Source organism: Entelurus aequoreus, linkage group LG08 (assembly GCF_033978785.1).
Source record: "Entelurus aequoreus isolate RoL-2023_Sb linkage group LG08, RoL_Eaeq_v1.1, whole genome shotgun sequence".
Lineage (NCBI taxonomy): Eukaryota > Metazoa > Chordata > Actinopteri > Syngnathiformes > Syngnathidae > Entelurus > Entelurus aequoreus.
In genome coordinates this window covers 23,677,283-23,684,520 of record NC_084738.1, presented here as the reverse complement: position 1 = coordinate 23,684,520, position 7,238 = coordinate 23,677,283, and the positions used below count along the sequence as shown (strand labels likewise).

The 7,238-nt window shown below is 39.3% G+C and overlaps 1 protein-coding gene across 6 annotated transcripts in view; it reads left to right on the top strand.

The window, feature by feature from the left end:
- arsg (arylsulfatase G) overlaps positions 1-7,238 on the top strand; it is a 41,176-nt gene that overhangs the window by 9,924 nt on the left and 24,014 nt on the right. The gene's annotated exons all lie outside the window — the stretch shown is intronic.

The window sequence follows — 7,238 nt, the reverse complement described above, 5'->3', positions numbered from 1 at the left end:
GATTACTGTACAGATAGATATATTGCACTTTTTCACATGCGGCCACGTTTATGGATGTATGTTATATTGTCTTTTTTATTCCAGCAAGTTAATCCATTTTGGGGGGAGTTGAGGGGATAATTTAATTATGATGCGTTCAAGAGTCTTACGGCCTGAGGGAAGAAGCTGTTACAGAACCTGGAGGTTCTGCTTCGGAGATATATATGGATATTAGGGCTGTGAATCTTTGGGTGTCCCACGATTCGATTCAATATCAATTCTTGGGTTCACGATTCGATTCGAAATCGATTTTTTTTTCAATTCAACACGATTCTCAATTCAAAAGCGATATTTTCCCGATTCAAAAGGATTCTCTATTCATTCAATACATAGGATTTCAGCAGGATCTACCCCAGTCTGCTGACATGCAAGCAGAGTAGTAGATTTTTGTAAAAAGCTTTTATAATTGTAAAGGACAATGTTTTATCAACTGATTGCAATAATGTCAATTTGTTTGAACTATTAAATGAACCAAAAATATGACTTATTTTATCTTTGTGAAAGTATTGGACACAGTGTGTTGTCAAGCTTATGAGATGCGATGCAAGTATAAGCCACTGTGACACTATTGTTCATTTATTTTTATTTTTATAAATGTCTAATGATAATGTCAATGAGGGATTTTTAATCACTGCTATGTTGAAATTGTAACTAATATTGATACTGTTGTTGATAATATTCATTTTTGTTTCACTACTTTTGGTTTGTTCTGTGCCGTGTTTGTGTCGGGTTTGGTTTTGGAATTGGATTGCATTGTTATGGTATTGCTGTGTATTGTTTTGTTGGATTGATTAATTAAAAAATAAAAAATAAATAAATATATATATATATATAAATAAATTTAAAAAAAAATAGATTTTTTGAAAAATGAAAATCGCTTCTGAATCGCACAACGTGAGAATCGCGATTCGAATTCAAATCGATTTTTTCCCACACCCCTAATGGATATACAGTCGTGGTCATCACATGGACACAGATAAGACCTACTGGAGGAAAGTTCGGTGGTCAGATGAAACAAAAATTGAGCTGTTTGGCCACAATACCCAGCAATATGTTTGGAGGAGAAAAGGTGAGGCCTTTAATCTCAGGAACACCATGTCTACTGTCAAGCATGGTTGTGGTAGTATTATGCTTGATTGATTGATTGAAACTTTTATTAATAGATTGCACAGTACAGTACATATTCCGTACAATTGACCACTAAATGGTAACACCCAAATAAGTTTCAACTTGTTTAAGTCGGGGTCCACGTTAATCAAATCTGCCAATGGAACTGGTGCTTTACAGAGAGTAAATGGGACAATGAAAAAGGAGAAGTACCTCCAAATTCTTCAGAACAACCTAAAATCCTCAGCCCGGAGGTTGGGTCTTTGGCGCAGTTGGGTGTTCCAACAGGACAATGACCCCAAACACACGTCAAAAGTGGTAAAGGAATGGCTAAATCAGGCTAGAATTAAGGTTTTAGAATGGCCTTCCCAAAGTCCTGACTTAAACGTGTGGACGATGCTGAAGAAACAAGTCCATGTCAGAAAACCAACAAATTTAGCTGAACTGCATCAATTTTGTCAAGAGGAGTGGTCAAAAATTCAACCAGAAGCTTGCCAGAAGTTGTGGATGGCTACCAAAAGTAGAAACTTGCCAAGGGACATGTAACCAAGTATTAACATTGCTGTATGTAAACTTTTGACCAAGCAGATTTGGTCACATTTTCAGTAGACTCATAATAAATTCATAAAAGAACCAAACTTCATGAATGTTTTTGTGACCAACAAGTATGTGCTCCAATCACACTATCACGAAAAAATAAGAGTTGTAGAAATTATTGGAAACTCAAGACAACCATGACATTATGTTCTTTGCAAGTGTATGTAAACTTTTGACCAGGACTAATATGTATATATATAACAGCCCGGCCACAATTTTTTTAACCCAATGCAGCCCCTGAGTCAAAAAGTTTGGGGACCCCTGAAATAGGCCATACAGCTGCATGCCAGTGAATTAGAATAGCTTTGACAATTTAATATAATACAGTAGTTTAATGCAAAAAGTTAAACTGTTACATTCTTTTTTTCACCAAGTACCAACTCAGAAAACATTGTGACCAACATTCAAATACATTAGCGTGGCAGGCCTAAATATGCATTAAAAAAAAAGGCAGGGGTTTTATTTAACTAGTATATTTAATAATTTTGGGCCACTGTAACATTACACACAGTTTGAACAGTAACACTGTTTGAATATTTTAAGAAGTGATTCTTTGGTGGGGCAGCACGGTGGGGTCAGGGGTTAGTTAGTGCATGTGCCTCACAATACGAAGGTCCTGGGTTTGATCCTTTCTGTGTGGAGTTTGCATGTTCTCCCCGTGACTGCGTGGGTTCCCTACGGGTACTCTGGCTTCCTCCCACCTCCAAAGACATGCACCTGGGGATAGGTTGATTGGCAACACTAAATTGACTCTAGTGTGTGAATGTTGTCTATCTGTGTTGGCCCTGTGATGAGGTGGCGACTCGCTGCAAGGTTTGACCACCCTGGCTAAATTGGGGCCCCTACACAAAATGTTATTTTGAGGCTCCTTTATTACAATGTGTTTCATACTTTTTTATCTGTGTGAAACTATTTTTAAATCAAGCCTGTATTTAATTTGATACATGTTTTGTACAAAATGTATTTTCTTTTGCGCAAGATAAAACATTTTACATAAGTGTACAATGTTCTTGGCACATCTTTAGCCAGTATTTGAACCCAGCATGTCTTTATCAGCTCAGCACCAGCATTGTGCGCTACAGAAAACAGTGAAAGCATATGGGAAAAATTATCAGTGACAGAGCAGGATGAGACTAGGAATATGTTTGCAGTAAAATTATCATTTTTTAAAGCACCCTCTCATTCTTTAAAGGTGACCTATGATGATTTCAATCTACATTTTTTAAATACTTTCTTGTGATGTAGAGCAAGGGTTCTTAAACATTTTGACGTCGGGGCCCAACTTGTCCTCTAATATTAACACTGCATTACTAATTTTAGTCTTGATTTTAGGCATATTCAATGTTTATACCTTTACATACTTACAGTTTAACAGGATAACCCTTGTCAAATAATATGGGATCTGTTAGAGAGGGTTGGTGACGAACGCCAAGATGCAGAGATAAAATTGAAGTGCAAACCAAAATACAGCTTCACTATTTTAGTCATTTTGTGCTTAAGAAACTTCTCTGTGACTTAAGCGCCAGACTTCTTTTTCTTTCATTGTCATTACTGCCACACGTGGTGGAAAAATGTATTACAACTGAGTATCGCTGCGACCAATTCGGATCACAGCTGAGAAATACATACTTTTTGGCGGCCCCCTAAGTGGCGTTCTCGGCCCAACCCTATGGTTAATTTTCAACAGGGGACGGCGTGGCGAAGTTGGTAGAGTGGCCGTGTCAGCAATCGGAGGGTTGCTGGTTACTGGGGTTCAATCCCCACCTTCTACCATCCTAGTCATGTCCGTTGTGTCCTTGGGCAAGACACTTCACCCTTGCTCCTGATGGGTGCTGGTTAGCGCCTTGCATGGCAGCTCCCGCCATCAGTGTGTGAATGTGTGTGTGAATGGGTGAGTGTGGAAATACTGTCAAAGCGCTTTGAGTACCTTGAAGGTAGAAAAGCGCTATACAAGTATAACCCATTTATCATTTATTTATTTAACAGGGCCTAAGCAGTACTCAGTTGTAATACACTTTTCCACCACTTGTGGCAGTAATGATATTGTCAAACAGAGCAATTCTGTAGCTAAAGTCATAGAAGTTTTTTAAGCGCAAAAATTATGGCTGTTGAAGCTGTATTTTCATTCGCACTTTAATGTTATGAACAGTTTATTTTAGAAGCATACATATTATTATTATTCATTTAGTTACAATGTATTTATTTTAGCAATGTGTAAATGTATGTACATTTATTTTTCACCACTTTTTTTTATAAGTCCCTTTCTTTACAGTATATTTGATATTTATATTTATCAGCACTACTGATGAATAGTAAGTAAGTCTTATCACAATCACAAGTCTTATCATCAAGACTGTTGAAGCGTTCTCAGATTGCAAATTAAACCATGCCCGGCCATTCCAAATGTATCATATTTTATCTTTTGAAAACGTACACCGTTTAAATATATATCTGGAAGTCCTCAATGCTATTTTTTTCCCAGATGCGGTCAAAAATAAACATCATGAACATTTTATAAATTCACTCAGTCACAACATTTGGTACACCTGCACACACTCGGATCAATTCAGAGCCGCATAAAAAACAGCTGATTTTAGCAGTGTTTATGTCACTGCATGTTGTCTATCGGTGTTATTATGCACATGCCAAAATTACAACTAATACTTTATCCTACCTTGTTGTGTGTTTCCTCACAGCCTGCATGAGAGCTTGACTTAAGGCCTGATTTACTAAAGGTTTGTGCAAACTTCATAGCCCATGCAAAGCTAATTTACTAAACGTGTGCAAAGGGGGAAATGCGTCTGTTAAGTGAGCAGAATAAGGCGTGCAATCCATCTTGTGTCTTTGTCTTTATGAATATGCAAAATATAGGCTAATCATCAAAACGGCCACAGTATTGGGAGGAGAAAATGCAAATGTATTATACAGCATGCGCAACGTGATTTATTAACACTCATCCTCGTTTCGTGAAGACTATTTTGCATTTTATTTAGAATGTGTCAGAAGAACGTGCAAACGGACACTGTGCCACACACGACTGCAGGATCAAACGAGAATCCTCGTCCTACGTGTGAGTCGACATTTTGGACGGTCTGAAATAAAAAATAATAGACATTCCGTCTATCAAGCAACATCATTTTATAGCTGCTAAAGAACTTAAGGGGCTGATTAAAACAAATTAAATTGTTTCGGTGTCCTTTAGTATTTTCTAAATGACGCTCGTTTTTTTCCCAGAGACAATATTATTGCAAAAAAATTTGTAATATGAATAAATCTTATAAATAAATCTTTGAGTATGCGTTTTTTGGTCTTGAGTGGAGTAAGTGCAGCCTCTCGAGTGCATCTTTGGCGGTAAACATATTAAATAATAGGTTTCATTGTAGAGGCACTACACAACTCCTTCTAAAATGCACATAAAAAGTGTTCTGCTGCTTGTGTGAAAACGTAGCAAAACGCCACAGGTAGGAGCATGTTGATATAAAATGAATGTGCAGTAAAGGAGAGCGTTTCCGTGGTGATGCCCCATACAGTAGATGCAAAATCCTCATGTAAATAAGGCAGTCTGCACCACTTTTCAATTGCACACGCAGTCTTAGTAGATCTCATAGTACTAATAGTGCACACTATTTTATTGTTTGCATTTGGATCTTAGTAAATCAGGTCCTTAATGTCCAAAGAAATACGTCCACCTCGCTGTGACGTCACAATGTAGCCAGACTGATAAATCCCGCCAACAGAAGCATCAAAAAAATGTGTGCAAGTTCACGCCGAAAAGCGTGAATGTTATGATTTGATAATGTCATGATCTTGCTGCTCTGCTGCCGCCTATCATGACAAACACATTGGCACTGTTTAACACCAGTGTCCACCATTTTTAACATCTATAAGTCAGAAAAGAGGAAATTCCTCAAAGTAGGTCCCCTTTAATTCAAATTTGACAGTAGGGAAGGTATTCATATGACCACATTCCTGGGTGGATCTGGAGTGATAAAAATGTGGAGGGTGATTGCAATGCAGTCTGCTGAAAATGGCGGAAAGCGCCACTCTACATAGCAACTAGCGCTGTGATCAAAGTTGGGAATGCAAAAAAAAAACATTTGAAGATGTTAAACACTCTACTGCCGTCTGGCAGCTAAAGTGGATTGTGGGCACGCCCTAATTCGTCACATTTCCTGTGTTAAGTAAATCGTGACGAATGGGACCCCGCGGCACAGCACCTGTTTTGCATATACGGAAAGGGTGACCCTGTCCACTGTATACACTCAGTTGAATGTTTCAAGAATGCATTTCTTCCTTTTTCAGACTAATTTGGAGAGTTTTGGCTTGCAGCTAATACACACCTCAAACTCTGTATCATAACAAATTTGAAAAATGGTCAAAAAGATCAATATAGAGGTGCTTTGATCAGAAGTAATCAATCAATCAATCAATCAATCAATGTTTATTTATATAGCCCTAAATCACAAGTGTCTCAAAGGGCTGTACAAGCCACAACGACATCCTCGGTACAGAGCCCACATACGGGCAAGGAAAAACTCACCCCAGTGGGACGTCGGTGAATGACTATGAGAAACCTTGGAGAGGACCGCATATGTGGGTAACCCCCCCCCTCTAGGGGAGACCGAAAGCAACGGATGTCGAGTGGGTCTGACATAACATTGTGAAAGTCCAGTCCACAGTGGACAGTGGATCCAACACATCAGCGGGAGTCCAGTCCACAGCGGGGCCAACAGGAAACCATCCCGAGCGGAGACGGGTCAGCAGCGCAGAGATGTCCCCAACCGATGCACAGGCTAGTGGTCCACCCGGGGTCCCGGCTCTGGACAGCCAGCACTTCATCCATGGCCACCGGACCTATGCAACTCCCCCTCGCAAGGGACAGGGGAGAAGAGGAGAGAAGAAAAGAAACGGCAGATCAACTGGTCTAAAAAAGGGGGGGTCTATTTAAAGGCTAGATTATACAAATGAGTTTTAAGATGGGACTTAAATGCTTCTACTGAGGTAGCATCTCTAACTGTTACCGGGAGGGCATTCCAGAGTACTGGAGCCCGAATAGAAAACGCTCTATAGCCCGCAGACTTTTTTTTGGCTCTGGGAATCACTAATAAGCCGGAGTTCTTTGAACGCAGATTTCTTGTCGGGACATATGGTACAATACAATCGGCGAGATAGGCTGGAGCTAAACCGTGTAATATTTTATACGTAAGTAGTAAAACCTTAAAGTCGCATCTTAGGTGCACAGGAAGCCAGTGCAAGTGAGCCAGTATAGGCGTAATATGATCAAGCTTTCTTGTTTTTGTCAAAAGTCTAGCAGCCGCATTTTGTACCAACTGTAATCTTTTAATGCTAGACATAGGGAGGCCCGAAAATAATACATTACAGTAATCGAGACGAGACGTAACGAACGCATGAATAATGATCTCAGCGTCGCTAGTGGACAAGATGGAACGAATTTTAGCGATATTACGGAGATGAAAGAAGGCCGTTTTAGTAAC